Consider the following 25,616-nt stretch of genomic DNA (forward strand, 5'->3'; position numbering starts at 1 on the left):
AAATGAATGATGCAGACAGAGATAAGTTTCAGTTTCTGGTGAACTTTAAAGATTGCTTTTCTGATGTTTTGCCAGGGGAGTTACCCCCAGAGAGACCAAAAGATCATCAGATAGAGTTAATGCCTGGTAGTGAGCCACCAAACAGACCCCCTTATAGAGTCAGTGCGACTCAGAGAGAGGAGATTATGGCTCAGGTACAGGACTTGCTGTCCAAAGGGTTGATTCAGCCCAGCTCGTCTCCTTTTTGTTCCCTTGTACTATTAGTACAGAAGAAAGATGGTTCATTCCGTATGTGCGTCGACTATCGCGCACTGAACAAAATGACCATCAAGAATAGATTCCCTATTCCGCGTATTGATGATGTCCTGGATCAGTTAAATGGAGCTTCAGTTTTCAGCAGGATAGACTTAAAGAGTGGCTATCACCAAGTGAGGATACAACCTCAGGATGTGCACAAGACAGCATTCCGCACTACATTCGGGTTGTATGAATACTTAGTGATGCCTTTCGGGTTAACAAATGCTCCAGCCACATTCAATAGAATGATGGATCATATCTTCCGGAAGTACAGGCATTTTACGGGTACTTTCTTTGATGATATCTTAGTTTTTTCTAAGACAGAGGAAGACCACAGAGAACATCTTGCTATAGTGTTTCAAGAGCTGAGAAATCATCAGCTCTATGCAAACAGCAAGAAAAGTGAATTCTTCCTGGAAGAAATCCACTATCTGGGGAATATAATATCCAAGAATGGGATACAAATGGATCCAGCGAAGATCCGTGCCATTCAGGAATGGCCAGAGCTGAAAACTGTGCATGAAGTTCGAAGCTTTTTAGGCTTGTGTTCTTACTACAGAAGGTTTATCAGACATTTTGCTGATATCGCAGCTCCATTACATGACCTTACTAAGAAAAATGCAGCCTTCACATGGGGATTATCACAGAAGAAAGCATTCAATACACTCAAGGAGAAGTTGACTACAGAGCCTATTCTGGTAGTCCCGGATCTTTATCAGTCTTTTGATGTTGATTGCGATGCTTGTGGAGAATGTGTTGGGGCTGCATTGCATCAGAATGGTCATGTAGTAGCCTATGAAAGCAGGCGACTTCGGGATGCGGAAAGATATTTAGGAATCTATGAGAAAGAGTTATTGGCTGTAATTCATGCCATCCATACATGGAAACATTATCTTTTGGGTGCAGATTTTACTGTCAAAACAGATCACCAAAGTCTGAAATACTTTTTGACTCAGACCAAGCTTTCAGAGAAGCATATGAAATGGGCAAACATGCTGTCAATGTATCATTTTCAGATTGTCCATACTCCAGGAATTCGGAACAGAGTGGCAGATGCCTTGTCCCGAAGACCCCAGGTCAATAATGTAACTATTGCTTATCATCAAGACCTGGAAAGCATGAGGGAGCAATATGCTCATGATTCTGATTTTGGTGAAATTTTACAGCAAATGCAAGAGGGGCAATCCACCAGTCACTATCCCCTGAAAGATGGGTATTTAATGAAAGATGATTGCCTATGCATCACCCAGGAGATGAGGAAAAAGATTTTGGGGGAATGCCATGCACCTCCCTATGCTGGACATAGAGGAATTACAGCAACAACTCTAGCCCTAGAGAGGTATTTCTTTTGGCCAGGAATGCGGAAAGATATACATCAGTTTGTTACTGAATGCCTTACGTGTCAGAAAATAAAGTACGATAGACGGAAGGCACCTGGCCTACTTATGCCTCTTCCCGTGCCTCAGGCACCATGGGAAAGTATTACAATGGACTTTATTTTTGATTTGCCGAGATCAAAGTCAGGGAATGATGGGATTTGGACTATCATAGACAGATTCAGCAAGCAAGCTCATTTCATTCCGGTTCGCAAAACCATAAAGGCAGATCATATGGCTAAGCTGTTCATGGCACAGATCTTTAAACATCATGGTATGCCTAAGTCCATTGTTAGTGATCGAGATCCCAGAATGACCAGTCTATTCTGGAGAGCTTTATTTGATAACATGGGGATGAATCTGAATTTTTCTTCTTCTTTCCATCCCCAGACAGATGGTCAAAGTGAAGTAGCAAATTCTACCATTTTGGATATGCTGAAATGCTACGTGGGTGACCAAAGTTCAGACTGGGAAAAGTACCTACCGTTAGTAGAGTTTGCTTACAATAATACAGTACATAGCTCTACAGGGAAAGCCCCTTTTGAAATCATATATGGGAAAGTGATTTTGCCACCTATATTGAGGACCAAAGATGAAATATTTGCAGCTGATCAGTTTGTAAGAGACCTCCAGACAGCTTACAGCCAAGTCCGGACAGCAATTGAAAGGTCTCAAGAGAAACATAAAAGAGCTGCAGATAAACATAGGAGACAGCTAGATCTCAAGGAAGGGGACTGGGTACTTTTGAGGTTTGAAAAAGCTAGGCTCCGCAAGTTTAAAGGCAGACAGAAAGTGTATGCAAAGTTATCTCCCAGATACTATGGCCCTTTCAGGGTTACAGAGAGAATAAATGAGGTTGCATACAGATTAGCATTGCCAGAGCATTGGAGGATTCACAATGCATTCCATGTGAGTCTTCTAAAGAAATTTCAAGGACCAGAGCCTACAGAACCAGTATCAGAAGATCCACCAGAAGTGGATGAGCTGGAGGAAGTCCTTCAGCCAGAGCAAATTGTGTACCATATTGTACGTAAAGGCCCTCAGGGTAAGGAGTTTTACAGGTATCTTGTAAAATTCAAGAATTATACGGCATTAGATGCCAAGTGGATGGACGAAGACATGTTATCCAATCATCCACAGCTTTTGGATGTTTACAAAGAAGCTTTTCAGTTGAGGTCAACTGAATAGAAGCCGAGGGGATGTCACTACAATGTAAATATCCTAAGTCAAAGTACAGTTGACCATTTATTTGATCATAATTAAAGAGTTTTATATGTGTTAATTATGGTCAAAGAGTTATTTTAATGGTCAAAGGATTGACTACGGTCAAAGATACTTGACTCCAGTCAATTAAACCTGCTTGCGGTCATAGAGTGTTGACTTCGGTCAACAAGACTTGGCATGCGCCAAGAGGGTTAACCCTGATTAACCAAGATGTGCCAACTTTGGTTGGAGAGACTTGGCTGTAATTAAGGCGCCTTGACCTTTGGTCAAAGCTCTTTAATTATAATCAAGAGTGTTGACTCCGGTCAACTAGAGAATATATATATGTTTATTTGCATATATATTTGTTTAGATGTGCACGTGTGTTCAGTGGGGACGCCCACCGTGACTAGGATTAGTCCACAGTGTGTTATTTGCATGCAAAGCGCTAACAATTAATGGGTACCATGGTGGTGCGCTTTAATTAATTGTTGCAGGTACTGGGAAGGATTATTTTTCCTAAGCGAAATGGGAGCCTGACAAGCATCTAGGAGGCGGTTCGTGTGACCGAGAGCTTTGAAAACTCCAGAATGGCCCTTAGTGGCTTGTAATAGGATTTAGTCTAGATTTTAGACAAGTGGCATGTTGCCGATTTGAATGGAGCTTGAAGCTCTTGTAAAAGAAGAGATTATTCGCGTTTTGGAAGAGGGAGATTTACGAGATAGCTCTACGCTGAACTTCTGTAACAGATTTTCTTGGATGAATAAAGACCTTCGGGGGGGTCCAGCCCGACGATTTGTCCTGGGCCCTAGTGCATCTTGAGAGAGAGGGAGTGAGGGAGAGCTTTAGAGATTATAAATCCCGTCGTTTAAGAGTGGTGATATGGAAGTCATAGCTGTCTTTCACCGGTCAGTCGGGTTGTAAAACCACCATTCAATAAACCACCAGGTGCACCTTTATTGCCTCCCCTTGCTCAATTCTTCGTCTAGTGGTGATAGCCTTTAAACCGCCATTCGATGGACCATTAGATGCACCTTTATCGCCTCAAGACGCATGGTATTGTCATAGGTCTTTGTGAAGCGAACTACTGTAAATGGAAGAAACCTAAAACAAACGTCTGCTAATTTGAATAAGCTTATGTGAAGAGTGTTGCAAGACCAAAGACACGTAGTGGAATATAGAGCTGAGGATGAGAGATACAGATTGGAAAGAGAAAAAAGAGGGAGAGATCCATGAGAAGAATGACATCGAGAGCTCAAGGAGAATAGAACCACTCTGACATCATGTTGGAAGATAGCATGGAAGTAACAGAAGACGGACACGATGAAAAGAAGTGCTCATAGAATGAAGAACAATGAGAGCCATATGTAGGGCATCTCTACATGGTTAGTGACATCATCGATGGACCTCTGACCAAAGGCTCATCTACTCCCCTAGAATCTAGCCAACATCTAGATGGCATCTACTCCCACCTAATTGTGCCTCTAGCACACACATAGGACCAAAGGTGTGCTAACAAGGAGGCATGACCTTGATACATCCCAACATATCCATCTTTCACAAGTTTCCTGTTGAGATATCGAGCTACACTCGTGATATGCCAGGGTGACTGTTGTGCATTTATGTCACCGACTTGTTAGCTACAGATGCGGTTGGTACACTACCGAATAATAGCTGGATGACAACTATCCTTATGTACTCTAGTTTGTGGCTCAGGTAGCATGCCACCTTAGTTAGCTGAGTTTGGTTTGAGACCCACATATAGGGTTCCTCTATTTCTTTGTACTAGAGTGGACAAGGTAAGAAACTTGAATGGTGACATCGATATTACACGCCTCCAGGCCTTTTCTCATCCTGATGAGCCTTTTGAGTTTGAAGAAATTTTCAAAACTTTGGGTTCCTTCGAGAACTTCCCTGTTTTCAACGTGCTCTTTAAATATTGGAACAAGATACTTATCACCGTAAGTCTTTCTCCACAGCAATAACACGATGAACTTATCCAAAAGTTCATCGAGGTGAAGTGTGCATCCCAACGATTAAGCCACGACTGCACGTACTGAGTCTTGTTTTTCTTCTTTTCCCTAGCAAAGAAATCAGGAGAATACAGCTGATGCCCGTGTGGCACAGCAGGCATCAAAACCTGTTGTAGATGATGCTGCCGCAGATGTAGTTAAGCTCAGACATAGATTCCTCAAGCAGAGGTGGTGGCTGCACATCATGCTGCACACCCTCCATAGGCATCTGTGGGGGATTAAAAGACCAAGCCATGTAGATGGAAGAAAATGGAACTGAAAAAGAGTTGAAAAGACAGAGCAGAAAGAGAAGATTTGCAGACAGCAAGAACAAAGCACAAGAAGCACTCAGATAAGTAGTGCTAGCTTGTGAGCAAGGGAGGCACGATAAGGTATAGACAAGCAAGGCGCTTGACCAAATGGATGAGCAGGAGCAAACTCCGACAAGCTGATAGTGTATGAGCAGGAAAGGACAGACATATCTCTGCTATTATTGACATGCCGACTAAACTGACTATTAGTAGCATGCAGCACTGCTCATGCACTCCGCTCATACATGGGCTCCTAAAGATACTCTGTGCATGCAGCACTGTAAATGAAACGCAATTTCAGATAAAGCTGAATTGCAAACCACACTTAACGTTCACGGGTATTTGGAATGACACGGTTCACACTTTGATAGCCATATGGGCTAGCATGCAGGGCCCTTCACGGGCAGCCTCTTCTAGAAGGACTGTATTTCTTCGAGTTTGGAGGGGTTCTCCCTTTTTCTCGGAGGTTTCTACCAGATTGAGATGGCACTATCAGCCCCAGTCCTTTCTTTTTGGCTCTTGAGCTTTTCAAGCATTGCATGGTGTATCCTGTATGGAGCTTGCTCTAACAGTTTTCTTTAATACTTAATAGAAGTCTCTTTTTGCAAAAAAAAAAACCACACTTACCACATAGCTTGTCCCGGCCGGAAGGGAAATTGTAGGAACACTAGGATGAAGTAGAATTCTCAGTAAATCGTCAAGCTAGAAGATGAAAGAGCAGATTTTTGGAATGGACATGCATGTAGAAGTTATCACAATGACAAAACTGTGCCATAGGAGCAGAAAAAAATCCATCACAATTTGTCTGGGAAGGAGTTTTGCTGCTGCTACCTGTTTTCCAGCACTTTTCCTTGCAGTAGAACTTCTGTTGCAGGTCAGGTCAGGTTCAAAACATGCCCAAGCAGGTCCTAGATAAGTTGCAAGTCAGGTAGAGACCTCCTAGGCATGAGCACACGTCTAGGAAGCAAGGAAACAGTAAGAGTACAGCAAGGGAAGCAGGAAAGAGCAAGGGAGCGGCAAGAAAGTGATACGAATTGGCAAGACGGTTCAGCCAACACCTCCAAAAAGCAATCACACTGTTCCTGTAGGCCCTAGGGAAACAAGAATGCTTCTAAAAGCTGTGACAAAAAAAGCAGGTTTGGATATCTGTAAAAAGCTAAAAAACATTGCCAATATCTTTGTTTCTACCTATTAGTTATCTTGTTTACACTAGTATTTAGTAGTCACTTAAGCCTTTTAACTAGACCTTTTAAATTTCTTGTCCAATGACCCCTCTACCCATGCACGCAATTAATTAAACAAGTAGGCCTAGAACAAACACAATCCTAGGTTTGCTAGGCTCATAACTTGACCTAGACAACTCACATTTTAAACAAAATGGAAGTCATCCTTAGCCGTTGACACGCCCCAACTAACATGCATGTGAGTGATCAAGGTGCTAATCCTAACAATCAACAGTTATGGGTTCTGAAGACCACATCCCCCTCATCAATAATACGTGATCTTGATCTGCCCTCGTTAAGCCAAGCATCATCGTCCAACACACCAAGTCTCATCTCGAAAGCCAGACTGAAGGTGTCAAGAATGAACCATGCGTACTAAAGACCATACGGGTGTTAGGAAACCCTTTTCGTTGTGCGAAGCATTATCAATCTCGTATGGCATGTTCATAATTTAATATCACGTGGAGGGTGATCCGGGAGGAAATAGTCAGAAGACTACTAATGTGAAGTCCACCTCATGCACTAGCCCCCAACATCCTGTCACTGATGTGACTATCATAGATACTGCAGATCCATCACCAGCGAAAGTAAACCATACTAAAGATGGTAAAGTCAGACCGAAGATGACAGATCACACTGAAGGTGATAGATCACTCTGACAATGATAAAGTCACACTTAAGATGACATGGTCACACTGAAGATGACATGGTCACACTGAAGGTGACATGAACACACTGAAGGTGTCATAGGCTATACTCAAGATGGCATTGTTATAATGTGGTCACGGTGAAAGTGACATGATCACACTGAAAGTGACAAGGACTATACTAAAGATAGCATACATAATTATCGGCCATCATAAGACTTATGAACTATACTCAAGATAGCATTGTAAATAATGTGATCGCGGTGAAAGTGACATGTGGTCACATTGAAGGAGACAAGGACTATATTAAAGATAGCATACATGGTTATCAGCCATCATAAGAGTTATGAGCTATTAATAACCATGCAAAAGTAAACCGTACTGAAGACCTCAAAAGTAAACCATACTAAAGATGGTAAAGATGACAAATGACACTAAAGATGATAGATTACTCTAAAGGTGACAGAGTCACACTTAAGGTGACATGGTCACACAGAAGGCGACATGGATGCACTTAAAGTGTCATAAACTATACTATAGATAGCACTGTAAATAATGTGGTCACACTGAAGGTGACAAGGGCTATATTGAAGATAGCATACATGGTAATCAGTTGATAAGAGTTATGAACTAATAATAGCCACGCATGCAGGATCTGTAGAAGGTATTGTCAAAAGAACACGCACGTGTGGTCAATAAACATATGACATAAGAAATGAGAGTAGGATTTCCAATAATGATCCTTAAATATAGTGGAGAAAAAGTCTCAATATGTTACAAAGTATCCCCAAAGGAAATTGACCCACTAGTCCAACTTTCAAAGCGTCAGTCCAACACTAGGGCAAAGTCAATGACACTTTTTCCCAATGGAAATAAGGCATATGAATGCTCTTGTGTGTCTCAACCAGGCATGTCATTCAGAGCCATGAGTCTCATGTTACCAACAGCCGTCTGAGGCATTTTCAATAGCTACTGTAGCAGAACACTAGGAAACCACCACTGGATCTGCAAGGTCATAACGTCCAAATGAAATACGTATTGGTAACATACTACCATCTAAATCAGCGGGAACAACTCCTCGAGGCTCGAAGCCTTGCCTGAAAGACTACCTCGGTAAAAGACTCACGTGTCCTATTGCACCTCTCTAGCAGTTACCGCTGCCACAAACAAGCAAGAAATCCTCCAACTAGATCTAGAATGCCTAGTGGCAGCACATCCCACCGCATGTTACTAGAAGGCTGGAATAAACGTAGTAGCAACGGTAACACCGTCCTGCTGGTTGATGATCCCCTCACTATTCCTTTGAAGACACTGCCGCCAATTATGACCTTTCTAGCCACATCGGTTACAAGTACGTGACACCTTGTGTGCTTCCCGCTCCTCAGCTGTCAACTGCTTTCGTCCTTTCTGCTTAGCTACCAAGCCTCAGGCTGACTCTCATAGGTTCGATCTACAAATCTCCCCTCTTGGTCAAGCACCATCGAGACCAGTTCCTCCCACGTCAACGCTTAGACGATATCTACTTCCTTGCCTAGAGGATCTCCTGCCAAAGTTCTTATAACTTGTTGATGTGCTCCCACATCGATGAAGACTTCTTGGGATCCAACAATCTCATCTGGACTTCCAAGGAAGCCTTCCTCATGGGAGAGCTGCGATTATACAGGGACGCCAAGTGCTCCCAGATACTCTTGGCCACCGTCATGTGCTTCACGTGATTAATCACCTGAGAAGTATAGTTAAGGAAAATAAATGACCTTACCCTTGCATTGACACGGTCCCAGACCTGAGACCTCGTCTCGGCCTCCTTCTGCTCCAGGATGCCAAGGTTGGACACAAGGGGATCAGGTCTGACAACACCCACCAATATGAAATCTTCTAGATCATACAACTGTAACATAGACTCCATCATGACCCGCCAAACTCCGTAGTTGAGTCCATCGAGCTGACAGTCAATTGGGAACATGGGCAAAACTGGAATTTTTGTCTTGTTCTCTGCCATCTCAGACAAAGTCGCCATGTCGGAGTGAAGAGTGAATGAAACTGAAAGGAGAGGGTGGATGGAGATAGAGAAGGAGAGTGATGGAAGAAAAGGAGAGGAGAATGCTAGAGGATATGGTGAAGAGGCTCTATGCCTATGTACCTTCACTGTCCCGACCCTCAAGAACTCCTTTTGAATCTGAAAACACCCTTCAAAGTCACGCCTTTGACGACACCCATACGGTCCACAACTCTTCACACTCTTCCTCACAAACACCTCCGACCAACAGCCCTAAACCTCCTCTCTATGTGCTGGCTCAACACTCCCTCCACACCTCGGGTCTCTAGCCAACCGTGACTTTGATACCATGTGAGAAGTGCAGCGGATCTGGACAGAAATATGGAGAGAGAGAGAGAGAGAGAGAGAGAGAGAGAGAGAGAGAGAGAGAGAGAACCTCACCCACACACCACTGAGAGGAAGAGAGAGAAACAAGAGAGAACCGCAAGTGATCTTAGGCCAAAGCCCCTCTCCTACCGGGGAAAAACATCTGTACAATGCTGCTCAAGAGCTGCACAATACTGTTCAACAGTCACCACAATGAGATGACAACTGAGGGCTGATGGGGGGCCTTAATATAGCCCCCTAGTCGGATGTAGGCTAGGGTCGCAACCCCAACCGGACTAGGGGCCGACCTAGCAGCAGCCTATAGGGGCCGACGACCCTCTGCCCTATAAGTCGGGCTCCACAGGGCCCTATGTGAGGGTTGCACCCCTGCTCACCTCCCCCTATGTGAGGGCTGAACACAAGCTCTATAGGGCCGACTCCATGGGCCTGGGTGGCAGACCAGCAGGTCAGCCCACCTCAGCCCTATAGAAGGGCCTCCCTCGTGGTCTACAAGATGCGCAGCAAGGGCTACTCCAGGGACAGCCTATGCAGCACATGAGCAGGTCCACCAGGCCCCCCAAGATGCAGGGGATCTGTGCCGTACTGTTTGGCACAGATCTGCTCCTCCCGCAGCACCCTGGAGAAGCCTGTAGGCAGGCTGATCTGTCCCTGGCCCTTACGCAGCACCACAGAAGTGACCCAGACACGACCTAACCTCACGGGAGGACAAGCAAAGGCCCTCTCTCTGTAGCCTAACCTACCCTCTCTCTAGGCAGGCACACCCACAAGCACTGGCCCTCTCTCTCTACAGTGACATCAGGAGATGTTGACCTCCAACAGTATCATGTATGATGTAGGATAATATTAATGTTCATTGTTGCTTCCTAGTTTATCAACTTATTACTTATGCAAACCTCAATCCTAAGGTGTTAAATTATAAATATGAAAACTTATTTGAATTGGAGCATGGGCCCTTTGGCTCACTCCTGATAACATCATGAATTGAAATGTTTTCTCCCATGTTCCTGAGTGTTTTTTGGTGCCATTAGAGAATGAAATCATGCAGTTTAGGACCTAGGCATGTGTATTTTTGGCCTGCCCTGGTGGAAGGGGAGGTCTTAGTAACATTTTTTGGGGTAGAAGAAACGAAATTCGTGTTTTTTTTTAAATTCGTTTGGTCTTTTTTCGCAGCTCAGGATTGGATTTTCGCCACGTTTAGTTGAGAGGGGCTGTTTAATTTGAACAGAGTCTAATTCATGAACTGTGGGAACTCCAGTCTTGAGGTATAATGCCTTCCTCTGATCTTGCAAGCTGCCCACCACACATGGCTCACCTCACCCCCGGCTTTGACTTGATGACGACTTCACACTCAACCTTGACTCTCCCTTATGATGTTCTTGCACTCACCCAGCAATTTTTCAAGCCGTTGGCAGGCCTGTTGAATAATATTCACCTTGTTTATACTAGGCATCTTAATTTGATGGCGTGCCCTGGAAAAAAATGTGTGTCAAAACACGTTTGCCAAATTTCCCCAACACCCCGCTTTGAATCATGCGGCAACTATGGCAGGCATTCATGTCACCCACGATCATGATGTCACCTACCTTGAATAGTAGCTCTCTAAAGGAATCAACTGGTTCCGTCCCTACAAATGAGCTAATTCCCTATAAATGAGCTACTGTGGAGCAGTAATGGGGAATATAGCAACCAGCAATATAAGAGGGTTGGAGTTGATCCAATTTCAGCCAAACGTATCTTTTGTGTGCATAAATCTATGTATGGAGGCTATAGGACTAAGGGAACGATAAATTAGCCATGCAATTCCCCCGTGGCCATGCTTGCTTGATGCCTTCTTAGGCCACCACAAAGATTGTGAGTTTGTGTGGCAGCTTACAGGCATCATGTTGCCATACCTCTATCAAGAAAATGCTATCTCCATCCTGCCCCTTTCTGCATCCCCTTGGAATTCCAAAAGCAGATGTGAAGCTATGAGGTCATCTCATAGACCGCCTATGTTGTTTGGAAGGCACCCCTCGGTGTTTTTCTGTATTGGCCTGTGTATATTTCCTACTGTCAACAATGTTGCAGAAAAGGGAATAGGGGCAGATTAGAGGAAGAGGATAGAAGAGCCTAGGGGGGAGAGAATGAGGGAGAGAAGGAAGGAGAAGGGGTTGGGGGGGGGGGAGAAAGAAAGAAAGAAATTTTATTAGAGTCTTCGGAAGACCGATGGGTCTATGAGACTGGAAAGAAAACCTGATACAAATCACAGTAAGGGTGGAGCTACTGAAACGAGCATCATCACCCATGCTGAATCCTAAGTCTGATCATACATAATCAAATACATCTGAGTGTAACAATGAAAAGAAAAAGTCTGGAGTGGAGCGAAATCCTCCGTATGTCATGTCGCCCTAGCTGGTGCATAGCCGGTGATCGGACGCTGGTGCCCGTCAAGGGGTGATGTGCATCTCGGTCTCCTGGACGAGGCTCAACGCAAGACCAGAGCCACCGTGACTCCTGTGGGACGTATCCCGGGTCTAAACAATGACGGGAGGTCCCCCAGAGTGATCTGTGTGTCCCCTCAATGTCTCGTGTGTCGTGCTACGATCGTCGAGTCGGGATCTCTGTCACGTCTGCGGCTAGAGACTGAATGATCAATGTCACTCAATGGGAAGAACTCTCTCATCCTGCTCTAAAAGGTGTCTAATGATGTGGCCAAGCCCCGTCGCCTAAGTACTCTCTGTGTCGGACCCCCTCGTGAATGAAGGCCACGAGGCATCTTTGATCTGGGTAGGCGAGGAATCTAGAAAGGAGCCCGGAGCCGTCTCTGAAGAGGCAGTGATAGCGACCTCGGATCTCGTAGTACACTGGGCACCTGAAAATAAAATGACCCTCCGACTCAACCTCCTGACAGTCGCACAATATGCATAAGCGATGCTCCCTATGAATCCCCTCTGCTCTACCGCTCTCTATGCGGAGGCGGTGTGATGATACCCGAAACTATCCGATGGAGATCCGTAGTGAGTGAGGCATATGAAGCTCACTGTACCCCGATGGTGTGATGAATCCCTCCTCCGAAATACGAAGACAGTAATCTCTGTAGAAATTCAGCTTCACTGGAAGCTCCCTCGGCTCCAACCAGGTCCTAAAGGTGTGTAGCTGCAGGAGATCCTCTCGAATGACCTGGTTGGTGTGTGGCCTGATCGGGATGGTGGGTGGGAGTATTGGAGGGGCATCTAAACTGTACTGAAAAGGAGGTATCCTATCGATGTGAAACCCTAGTCTCACAAATCATCAATGAGTCCGTGCATACCAGCATCGCTCATCTCCCTCTGCTGCCAACCTCATGGAGGAATCGAGAGCCAACCATGGCAACCTCTGTCTCCCTGATGTGCAGTCCCCATATGATTCAACCCGGTGTAGATATGTGATGGTCTGAAAGGCTACATCTAGCTGGAGTAGAAAAGCACCAAACTCGGCCTAAATGATGTGATGTGGTACAGACGGTTTCCCCCGAATCATCCATGAGAGCATGAGGATCTGTAGGCGCTCCACCCGTGTCCACTCTATCTCTGACATGTCAGGCCCCCAACAAGGGCTGCCATACATACCGGCTGGTCGGACCAAGGAGTCAATGAGAAGAGCCTTGGTCCGAGAGAGAGAGAGAGAGAGAGAGAGAGAGAGAGAGAGAGAGAGGTGGGAAGGAGAGAGCGGGAGAAAGAGAGAGAGATTGGGGAGAGGAGAGAGAAAGAGAGAGAGAGAGAGAGAGAGAGGCAGCAAGTAGCAAGAAGGAAGGAGGAGCATAGATAGGATTAGATGTCACATCAAAAAGTGCATTATACATCAAGGGAGGGTACTTATATAGTACTTGCTTATCCCCTTTGACCTCTCTATCTTCAAATACCCCCAAGTCCTAATAATCCTAACATCCACTAAGAAGGCCAACTTTTGCCCCACTCAACATAATTTTGTCATCAAAATTGCAAGTTACGGTGGTCAAACTCCAAAACTCTCTGTTGTAGAATAAGCATGCTCCAACATGCAGGCCACCTGGATCAAAAGCTAAAATACGATAGTAATTTGCCCTGGATGTTGTGGCACCTCCTAGGTCATGTAAGCGTTGATCCCACCTAGCATGTTTATCATCAAGAACCTCCACAATCACATAGCCCTTGTCTCCATGGAGTCTACTTTGCACACCTCTTTTTGCCTTGGTGTTACTTTTTGCCTACATTGTGAGCATTCATTGATTTTCCATATATCCACTGCAATCTCTAGCTATGTTGTCTTGCCCAAATGCAATAAACCGAAAATTGTCTTCATTATAGATGCTATACGCAGGCTCAAACAGTTCCAGAAGTTCTTTGCTTCCTCAACATTCCAGGGATATTCAGTCCTCACATGTAAGGCCTTCAACCTTGGGCTATACTGATGTAAGTTACTTTTAGCCATGACACCCCTAGGGTCTTTGAAAGCTGCCCATGTGTAAGGCTTCCAAGATGAAATCCTCATCTTCAACTAGGGGTGGACATGACGCATGCCATCATAAAGAATCTTGCCCTCATCATCCATTGGATATAATTTGAAATATCCTTCCAAAGCTGAGAGCCATTCTTCCCTCTCCTTTGAATCTGCGGTCCATCAAACCATCTTTTAGGTGTCTACCACACACTTGTCCAACCAAGTCCCTGCCATAATGTAAGAAAGATAAATTATCTCCGACCTCAGATGGTAGGCCCATGTAACCATGGTGCTGATTTGACAAGGGACCCCGCAAACCCATGTGTGTATTTGGCATATGGCAAATCTGTCCAAACTGCATTTGCCGTCCAGAGGGTCTAGACTCTATGTAGAGCCTCCTGTCTCATTGAGATTGAGGCCAAATCCTCTCATTGGTATCGTGTTGAAACAAATCTGAGAAATAAATGCTAGAGGGGCAGGCTCTCCCAAAAGCATCACACAAGGTAATAGTGAAGACTGGCCTCTCTCCCTTGCACGTAACTCAAGGATATTACCCCTTGGAAGGGCCACTGGTTAAAGTCTTTGGCCAAAAGTTCCCATTGGCAAGATCATAATGGACTGCTCATTAATAGGCTTCCCATAGATGGAAGGATCTAGAAGGTTGTGTTTGTCTGTTTCCCAAAAATGCACCTTGTGTGGAGCTGCAGTAAAATTCTCACGCATTAGTGTACCTTGGTGCTCTACTAGCAAGGATGTAGCATTTTCATGCCCTATGAGGTCACCACCCTCAGAAAGAGGCCCTTTGTTCGTCATGATCCTCAATTTCTGTTGTGGCAAGTTTGCCTCATCCCCAAATATAGACTTACCTTGGTCTCCTGCAATAGCACTTCCATGTGCACCTTTACCATCGAGTTGCATATCTGCATTATCTTGTTGCTGTGCACTACTGTACTGCTGGGGACAGTAACTATTTAGATCCATGTGTTGTGCACGGGCTGCGCGCCATCACGCCAATTTTCTGAAGTGTCATAACAGCCATCTTACTTTCGCTGTCCATCTTTGGCTGCCATTTTCAAGTTCTACTGTAAAAGTGTCATAACAGCCATCTTCCATTGTCCTCATAATTTTGGCTGTCATTTTCAGGTTGTACCATGTAGTTGCCAATTTGTGAGGTGTCATAACAGCCATCTTCCATTGTCCTCATAATTTTGGCTGTCATTTTCAGGTTGTACCATGTAGTTGCCAATTTGTCATTGGCAGTGGTCATGAACATATAAGCATCAGCTGTGAGGCCATGTGCACCTTTTCCATCCAGTTGGCTGCTGTTTTTATTAGAGCACCTAGCCTCACAAAACTCTTTTGTTATTGAAGCTGCAATTGCCTGAAAATAACCAGATTTTTGTACTGCATACATAGGCATCTTCAATGGCTTTGAAGCATAATTTGGCTGCGTACTAGGGAGAGGCCTGACATGACCGGGCTGCGCTGGCTGTATTACCAGCATTGGCGTGACTGCATTCTCCTTAGATGTTGGGTATCTATTTTTATAGGCTTGCTAGCCTTTGGGATAACTCCCCTCGGCATCATAGCTCGGATACCAATGTAGAAAAGAGGGTAGGGGCAGATTAGAGGAAGAGGATAGAAGAGGGGAAGGGAGAGAGAACGAGGGAGAGAAGGAAGAGAAGGCGCAGGAGAGAGAGAGGAAGAAGTGAGAAGGCAAGAGAGGGGGGGAGAGAGATTTGTGGGAAAGGGGGGGGGGGGGGGGGAGAGAGAGAGAGAGAGAGAGAGAGAGAGAGAGAGAGAGTAGGCAGCAAGTAGCAGGAAGGAAGGAGGAGCATAGATAGGATTAGATGTCACATCAAAACGTGCATTGTACATCAAGGGAGGGTACTCATATAGTACTTCCGTATCCCCTTTGACCTCTCTATCTTCAAACACCCCCAAGTCCTAATAACCCTAACACCCACTAAGAAAGCCCACTTTTGGCCTTCATTACAAATGTGTTGCCTCCTCACTATCTGCTACTGTGGAGTCAGATCCTCGCCCACGTACAAAGTTGAACCTCACAAAAATACAACGCAACCATGTATGATAGGTGCACCGTGCCTAGGGGTCTAAAAGTGCAAAGGATGAGTCTAACACAACCATTCTCTTGTACCTATCCGAGCCTGTGGGCTCCCATGAGAGCAATGTTCTACATCATGCACTTGCTACTAAGGATTCCTTGCACTTTGGAGGTAAATGCGCCAGTGTTTTCATTGGGATATTCTAGCACTCCCTTGATAAAGATGTTATCTAATCTTTGCCATTCTCTCCTCTTTCAGAATGTCATGCATCTCTTTTGCAAGGCCTCCCGAGCATTAGGTGGTGGATTGGAGCTAGTATTGGCTTGTGATTTGTGCATATGTGACCCATGGCAATCGGCAATACCCTAGCCGCTGCCTCCAGGTCGTCACCGTCGTGCCAACCCTAGCCATGCCACCAGGTCATGAACCAAACCGTCAAGTAGCAAACCCTCGCCGCCGCCAAGATTGCGCACGTCGTTGAGCCAGCAAAGGGGAGCGTCGCCAGGAAAGAGGAGCGCCACCAGCAAAGAGGGGCGCTGCTTGCCAACAGCTCTCCAGCAAAGGGGGTTGCCAGCAGGTCGTCTAGGGTAGGAGGAGGAAGCCGTCAAACTCAGTCCATGCAGATCAGGTCCCGGGGGGGCGCAGCAGCAGCACACTAACCCCAGGCTGAGCTGAGCCACTAGCTCAGTCTGGGGTGTTAGAGACAGTAAAAAGGCCCCCAGCTCATTCATAGGCTGTCATGGAGCTTCCAAAGGTAAGACCTTTGCCACAACCCCTATTAGTAAACCCTCCAACTCTCATATCGCAGCAACACCCAGCCCATACACATTGCATTATAAGCGGAGGATTATGGTGTCTTTAAAAGAATTTTGGAGACACTGTATACACTCTCACGAGATGCGTTGTGCAATTCTGTTCAGATCTTTGAATGTGCTCCAGCTAGTAAAAATACTACCTCTGCTAATAATTATGCCTATCCAGTTGAAGGGGTGGGTGCAATAACTCTTACTGCTGCTAATGGTACAAATTTGTGCAATTCACATGTGTTAGGTGTGCCAAGTATAAAGAAAAAACTGTTCTCAGTTTTTTGTTTTGCAAAGAAAGGTTATGCTGTAAACTTCAAGACTGACAGATGCACAGAGAGGTGGACTGGACAACAGTCACTTCTGGAACACTGTATCAGGGCTTGTATCATTTAGAATCTTTTGAGAAGAGGTAACAGATGATGTATGGTTGCCATAGCATCCACGTCTGCCATACATGAGGCATACTTATAGCATGCCACGTTTGGGCATGTGGATTATGGTAGCCTAATGCTGCTGCAGAAACATGATATGGTACAGAATATTAATAGACAGAAAAGAGCATGTTGAGGCAGAAATCAGCCTCAATCAGCCCATAGCAGACCATGACGCTGAAGACGCAGAACAGGAAGAGAGAGCAGCCATGGAACAAGCTATAACTGTCCCACGATGGCTGATCAGTATTTTGCAAGAGAGTAAGCTCTCAGATCATCTACCCAGTAGGTCACAAGGCTGGTTCAAGAAATGCTAGAGAGCATCCAGATGTGGCCTGTATGAGCACCCTCTATGATGTAATGAGCCAGGTTCATTTAAAAAGCTCAAGAAGATGAAGACTGGCACAAAGCCATTCAACAGCAAATGAACGCAATTCATAAAAATGGCACATGGAATTGGAGGTCTGTCACATGGCAATAAGCCCATAAGTGCCAAGTGGGTATACACAATCAAGAAAATGTCTGATGGGTGCCTTTGACAGGTACAAGGCCAGACTTGTGGGTAAAACCTAGGCTCAGCAGAAGGGCACAGATTTTGAAGTGACCTTTGCTCCTCCTTATAGGCTCTGCACTATCAGATGTATGGTCATTGGTTGCATTGGCTACAGACGACAGATGGAATGCGCATCAGTTGGTTATAAAAGCAGCCTTCTTAAATGGAGATTTGTAGAAAGAAGTTTTTGTGATTCAGCCCATTGGTTTTGTTGTGTCTGGCTAGCACTCTATGGCCTCGAACTGCTCATGTCCTGTTGAAACTCTGCTATTCCTAATAGCTAGTTATCTAGGCTGAGTTTTAGCCATGAGCTTGGCTGCTGCTGGCGAGCTACTAAACAGGGAGACACCAATTTGCCTTGCTGAAGGGATTCCATTGGCCCAAGTGGCTTAGTAAGTTTCTATCTACTCGGAGGAAGTTGCCTCTATCTCTATCTACTCCTAGTCTAAGTTCCAAAAAATAAAGGTGCCATCGAGTTTGGCTGTAATCTCCCCATGATAGTAACCTTCCTCCTCCTTAAAAAAATGGCCGTTGTGACCAAAAATCCACTCCAACCTAAAGTATGAGGCAAGCTACATAAGAGGTTATTGTGCACGTAATGTGACCCTTCCAACATAAAAGAGCATATCCTTCAACGCACAACTGTAACACCATGACGGGGGTACAGTCAAACTATATCAGTAGGGGAGTTCATGCTGCTTGTGTGATTTTGTGTAATCTTCAAAATCAGAATGCAGTTGACCTGAAATCGATATGATACTCTAACACAGTACAAAGACAGTGCTTCTGTAGTTGACTGCACTGTGCAAAAGTTTCACCTTGATCCTTGAACAATCTCTCCTTCAGCGATCATTTTTTAACATCTACACCTAGCTTTTGGTTTAGAGTGTCAAACAAGTAGGTTCAACAATTTACCTTATTTCTCATGATGCGACTTCCTTCCACTTACAAAGCAACCTGATTCTTGAACAGCAGGAAAAGGCTCATAGATAAAATATTATTATGATTCGTGACAGACTTGTAGTCGCAAATTCCACAACATTCGTCATGATTGCTCCAATCACCCTGCTCAAAAGCCATATGGAATGGTACCAAAATTTTACAAACAGGAAAGTCGCAAGTACAAAGTGGAAATGGTGAATGCTATGCTTTATGCAATCTCCATCTATCCTCTGCATAGCACATCAAAGTAAAAGACTTTTCATATTTTGAAAAGCAGAAAACAGTAGCACAATAGTACAAAAATTTTTCCGATCACATGGCGACTATGCCTTTTCAAGTTGCAAAAGGAAGGATGGACTGCCAGCATGAAAGGCACTAGCTCAACTACATTAGTCCTCTACAATTAGCTCTCCCACAGTTGAGTCTACCCAATGCCTCAACACAAATGCTGGAAGCTCAGAATGCCCGTCTGTGAATACATGTAGGGACATCCAGGAGAATACCACTTAAATGAAAGTAGATCCACAACATCTAGTGCACACACTGTGTCGCAATATTTCTAGGGGAAGAGACTCAGAAACTGAAATCACCCGTCCCATTTTCCAAGAAGGAAAAGTCAAAGATACCCTTACCCCCAGATCCATTGCTAACAAAAGGTTGTGGGTGGCTTGGATTAGGGGAGATATAAATCTATAAGCTAAACACCCAATACCACACACAATGACAGGTAACTAACTAGTAGGGCACCTGTATGTTAAAACTTTAGCGCATCATACTAATGCAAGAGCCTTATCTTAAACGGACTTCCGTGGGTCTCTAATGAAATCTCAAAGGTATCTGGACACGTTTTGCGAATGGCCAAAGGAAAATATCATCATAGAGACCTCTTTTTTATATAAACTAGATCTCATGAAGATGCGAACAAGAGGCAGGGGTTGCGCAAAGACAGCCCTGGTGCCCATGTTGCGGGTACCAGATAAAGGGATCAGGGCAAACAATCTAGGAAAAGAGATAGCATTCGACTTTTACCTCTTGTCAATATAGGGCAAGAAAGCCAGCCTATTTACTATAAAGAGCAGTTCCATAGAAGGTATCTGAATGCACAAAAGCAGGTCTTCTCTGCTTACTGAGGACCATTGTGTTCAGGTGGAGATTGTTGCTAATTCATCTGTCGAGTAAAAGGTTGTGAGAAAAATTACCATGCATGTAATGCACAACAATGTCAGTAAAATCCTTAACCCAAGGATATAATAGAAGAGATGATGTAGATCTGTATAAAACCAATCGGGCTGAAACTGAAGCATTACCACAGATACAACTTTTGGAAACAAGGCTCTCCTCTACAAAATGTTAGTATCCTTCCCTACACGGGAGTTGAAGGAGCAACGAGCCACATTTGGAGGTGAAGACCTGTCTGTGATGATGGAGAGTGGAGATGTAACCCCCACTCTTTAATAGCCCAGGCATGGGCTAGGCTAGGCCAACAAGTAAGCGCCGACCAGCCTTCATCTAGGGCCTAATAGAAACAGAACAAGAGTCAACTGTGAGCCGACCAGGTACCCTCGATCAGATACCCAACTTGGAGCCACCAACCTGCCGCTGACCTGCAGCTGACTTGACGCTGACCTGCAACCATACTGATGCCTGTACTGCCACGACGCTGTGCAATCAGCCACGTCATCTCCACTCCAATCTGTGGCTACTCTGGCAGCAAAAAACGTTAAGGTGTTTGCCATGTGACCGTACATCACATCCTCATCTCAGGTGGAGTGTCTTACGTTTTGCTACCCCATTGAGCGGCAGAAGCGATTAAATTAGTTGACAAGCCTCTCCTGTCTGTCCTCATTGTTTCCAGATTCTTTTTCCACAATTCCAGCCATTCTTTGAATTTGTCAAATGCCTAAAAATTTCTTCTCCAGGAAGTATACCCAGATTTTCCTACTGAAATCGTCTTGAAGGCCAAAAAATACACTACTCCTCCGAGTGATGTGAGAACATAGTACCACAGATATATGAATGTACAGTTGGAGAAAACCATCTGTCTTAAATGTAGATTCCTTGATAAATGGCTGCTTTGCTTGCTTGCCCATAATGCGCGAACCACAAATATCTGATAAATGGATTGCGGGTAACCATTCACCAGACCATTCATTTGCAATCTGTGTGTAGATCTCCGTATTTCCATGCCACAACTTGCTGGAGCCTGTATTTAGAGGCAATCGTTTGACACTCTATGTCCAACCCTTTCTTCTTCTTCACTAGAATGCACATCCGTAGGTATCTTAGTCTCACTCTCTATTCCCTCCATTGGACACTTTGAGTTGTCAGCAGCTGTGTCTGAAGATCTGGGATCCACAGATCTGGGCAAACTGTGAGACTCCCAATTGTTGATCATGTGCCTGGTGACACCATGTCAACATACTAAACATCTTTCAATACCACATCGGCTACCGAGGGTATCACCTCAATGATGAGGAATAATTTACCAATGATGACATTACTACTGCCCTTGGCCTCCTTCTTGGGCTTCTCATCGCCGTCCTTGTCGGCTGCTCTCTTCCTGGACTACTTTGCATAGTGCCCATCTTGTTGCAACAGAAGCACTTGGCCTTCTGTTTTCTCTTTGAAACTTGAAGATCAATCCTCCTGCCTGTCGTCCTTTATTGGAGATCCCTTATTCCCTTTCCCCTTGCCCATTGCAATAGAAGCACTTAACCTTCTGTTTTTATTTGAATCTGAAGATCCATCCTCCTACCTATCCTTCCTTGCTGGAGATCCCTTTTTTGGCTTGGGAATTGGAAGCCTTGATCGTGATGATGCCCACTAGATGTCAAGTATGGCATATGGGAACAAAAGATAGGAAGAAGAAGAGCAAAAGATAATGTATAATTTTAGAGCAGCTCTAGTGGTGTGTGTGGTGCCATAAGATTGCTGAAGAATTATTTGCAGCAATAAAACACCTTCCTGATGAATTGGATTTGGTTTTCGCTTCTGCTACCAGCCAACACTGTGAGCCACTCTTCTTGCAATTCTGATCAACGTTAGCTCTTGCTTCTTCCTAGCCTGACAGTTTGCTGGAAACTCTCCCGTGTACTACTTCAGTCCTACTATTTGCATATTTCCAAGCTCTGGACCAGCTCAAAGGTAATTGCAATATACAATTTCAGCCAGTTCTTGAAATACGATTAGATTCAAGGCTGTTTATGCAAGTTCAGAATTTTGTTTTTCATCTGTAAGCACTCAAGGAGTAGTTTTACCTAATTCTAACTTATTTTATCTAAGTTATAAGTGTTCTTGTCATGAAATATTGATTTTTAGACATTTTTCTAGCAAGAATTGGTACAATTAAGTGTTTCTAACGTGAATTTTTTTGTTTCAGAGTTTTAAAAACAAATTGGTGTCCGCATGGTGAACTCACAGATTTTACCCTTGGCGTTTTGCTGAGATCGGGCTCTGGTTAAAGACTTTGGGCCTTTCTTCACCTGGATATCTCCAGAAACTGACAGTGGGTACTCTGCTTGATAGGGAAAACATCATTATAATACTTCAGATTATGTGTAATGGATTTATATGTCCACCTTGGTTTCTGTCCCAGGATCTATGTTACTATTGTAACTGAAGCCTTGCATCGAATAAATAAAAGAAATATGCATGGGATTAACATGGGTAGCAGATGTACCTCATTCAAAACCCATCAAGTGCCGGGTCTTTTCCTTTTCTCTGTGGATTTTTGAAAGATATGTGTCTAATTGTTACTTATCTAATGGCTAGCAAGGCTTTGAATGTCCTGGTAAGAGGCTTGAAAGTGGGGGATACCAGATGGCAGATGCACAAGCGTTGGTCACTGAGATGGGTGTACACCTTACGTGCGAATCAGCCTGGAGGGTAGGCAAGGCGGAGTCACCAACAAAACCATTAATGCTGAAACTCCGGACTGCCATGGATAGGTCTACCCTCATGAGCATGAGGGCAACTCTGAAAGGGATACTTAGATGATGACCTCACTCTCTTACAGCAAGAGCACAGAAGGGAGGGGATGCTATGAGTAACGGCAGCAAGAGAGGCAGGAAAGGGGGCTGCATACAAAGATGGCAAAGTGATTATCTGGGAAAGAGTAGACAGGGGAGAGAAGGAAGAAGGAAAATTATGATGGTGTCGGGCCAATGGGATGAGTGGACAAAGTGGATTGAAAATGGCAGTGTGGAATTGAAAAGGTACACTTTGGTGTGATCCAGGGGGTTTCTTGGAGACATACACTAACGGAGACATGATCTTTTATACCGAGAGACACGAGAGCCCCTGAGAGAGGGCTGCCCACAGTGATGGAATATACTTGGGAGTCAGCCTATAGGAAGCTAAGGCCTTTCATTAATGTGGTACGAAGAGAGGAGCATGCATGACCCATGTAAATACAGGTCCGACTATCGGAGGCACGACCGATTGAAGTGTGTTACTTCCCCCTAGATACATCATCCTATGCACATGAGGTCACTACAGAGGGACATAACCCATATGAGACAATATATGATGACATCATGGAGTTCTCCCAAGCAAGGGGACATCCTCCTTCTCAGTGACTTCAATGCACGCACAGGAGACAAGCAGGTGGCCTTGCTGGACTTTGACTCTGACTCTCTCACAGTGCCAAAGCTAGACCTAGTAGGCTCAGGACTATGAGACACTCGGCAGATGCACCACACTTGACAAGGTACAAGCGACATCTTCTTGAGCTGGGAGCAGTCCATGACTTGATTATGGCCATCATCTGGTGAGCTTACTTGTTTCCCGCATGGTGGAGGGACTAGTACAGTGGATTATCTGATGGGTCCCCTAGCTTTTGCACCACAAATACACAACTTTACTGTGCCTCTCCCCACTCAGCTCTGACCACTCATACCTGGCCTTCAAATCTCAGCTACTATGCCACCCACAGGGAGATCCCCCCCCCCCATACCCACTCGTGTCCAGATCCACTTTGATCGTGCTCGACCTAGTCTACGTGAGCCACTTAGCTCGTGAGCTCTCATACCTACTTCGAGATGATGCAAACCTCACCCGAGCCTCGGACACCTTGGTTTTAGTGGTACATGACGCAACCGCTAGATCTTTCCCCACGACCAAATCCGCAGCACATGCCCCCATTGGGACGATGCCTTAGAATCCTTGGTACGAGGATGAGTGCAGAGAGATGAGATCGCACGTCACACGAGAGCGAGCCTTGGACCACGTGACGACACATGAGGCACAGGGGATTTCACGACAACTGACACGTCACAAGAGGCGAGCTTTCCTCACACCCAAGATGGAGGAGATGATTTGACCATTCTGAGGGGGGGACCCAACCATTAGAAGGGGGCTTTTATCTAAGGAGAAGCCACTTGTTCCCATCATAGATCCAAGGGTTCGGCACACTTATGCGAGCTCACTCTATGACGTCCACCACCTAACATGTCCTCTACGCCCAGGCCCACCACATGCCATCTGTTCACTGCACATAATATAAGGGGTGCACTTTGCTGGCTCCATAGCTGGCGAGCTCAAGACCACAAGGAGTTACGGACAGAGCATTTCGCACGTGCTCAAGAGGTCCTAGCTCTGATCTTAGCACAGATGTTCAATCACATTGTTTGTCATGGCTTCCCATCCTCTTGGAGCCCCAACCATTGTGCCCATACACAAAGCAAGGGATGAGAACTACCGTACTCTCATGATTGGCCACGCTCTGACCAAGATCTATGGATTAGTGCTAGAGGGAGATCAACAACCACCCAGAGGCACATGGGCAGCAAGCTCTAGGGCAAGCACTCCATCCTTTATCACATCTTGACTTTGAGAGCCATCACTAAGGCAGCAAAATCGAGGTGCCAGAAAGTCTACACTTGCTTTGTAGACTTTCGAAAGGCCTTCAACACTATTCCACGCTCCTGTTTGATCAGGAGGATTCAAGAGATACAAATTTCAGAAGGGGCACAGCTTTGGTCCACCCTCACAACTAATCCATTTCCAAGACCAAGTCTGCATTGGGCTCTATCTAATTGAGATGCAACGGCACAAAGATACACTACTATGACAGATCAGACAGCAGCATGCAGGTACAGCACCACAGGTTTTGGAGGCAGACCGAGCAAAGCAACGTGTCAAGACTTCTATGCTTTTGAGTCAAGTCCAGGACACGATGGGGTGAAGGGGGAGTTAGCTGACTTGCGAGTGCAATGGATCAGTGGAGAGAGTCGACAAGATAAAACCAAACGAGAGACGCATCGTTCACACATGACACGGAGAGTGACCAGGGCACGCACGATCAAGATCCGACATATCTCTGCCCTCCTTGAGGCGGTCGAGCGAGACGAGGAGTCACTCTTGACACAACCCATTAGATACAGAGATCAAGGAGACCACGTCCACCACCGCAGCGCGAGACAACTCGACAGATGCAGATCTGGGAGATCTTCGCACGCACCCCACCGGAGAGAGACTACGGTGCCAGTTTCAGTTTCTGATTCAGGTCTGGACTCTCAGCTCCAATCTCGTCTGAGCTTTTAAGGTTTTGAGATCTATAGCTATAGCTTATGCAGGGAGATCTACTAATTCCCATGTGCCATTTTTAGCAATGGAATGTAACTCAGCTCTCATTGCATCCATCCACTCTTCTAGCATAACACCAAACAAGGACCCTAGCACACCCTTTCATTCACCCCTTTGAGCCTTGTATGAGTTTCCCATTCTATTTTGGTGTACTTTGTCCCATAGGCCCACGAGGCCTTCCAGACCTCTCTCTCTCTCTCTCTCTCTCTCTCTCTCTCTCTCTCTCACACACACACACACATGCAGCTTTCAAAATAAATGCACAAAGGCAAACCTCTGGAATTGGCACGAGGAAACTCCTATACAGCATGCTTCTGCAAACAGGGATTCTTTATGGATGCTCA

The 25,616-nt window shown here is 45.1% G+C and overlaps 1 protein-coding gene across 3 annotated transcripts in view; it reads right to left on the reverse strand.

Moving 5' to 3' along the window:
- The window catches only part of LOC147905122 (uncharacterized), a 45,233-nt gene that overhangs the window by 8,538 nt on the left and 11,079 nt on the right, over positions 1–25,616 (reverse strand). Inside the window, exon 6 of one of the 3 annotated variants that reach the window (XR_015542711.1) lies at positions 18,661–18,810. The exons of 1 other annotated variant lie outside the window; for it this stretch is intronic. The gene's annotated coding sequence lies outside the window, so the exon portion shown is untranslated. Of the gene's footprint in view, positions 1–18,660; positions 18,811–25,616 lie in introns of those variants that run through there. One more of the 3 variants, XM_087390284.1, reaches the window with a different exon arrangement.

The sequence above is a fragment of the Dipteris shenzhenensis genome, chromosome 2, assembly GCF_047967505.1.
Source record: "Dipteris shenzhenensis isolate YYH24624 ecotype China chromosome 2, Dip_SZ_1.0, whole genome shotgun sequence".
Taxonomy (NCBI): domain Eukaryota; kingdom Viridiplantae; phylum Streptophyta; class Polypodiopsida; order Gleicheniales; family Dipteridaceae; genus Dipteris; species Dipteris shenzhenensis.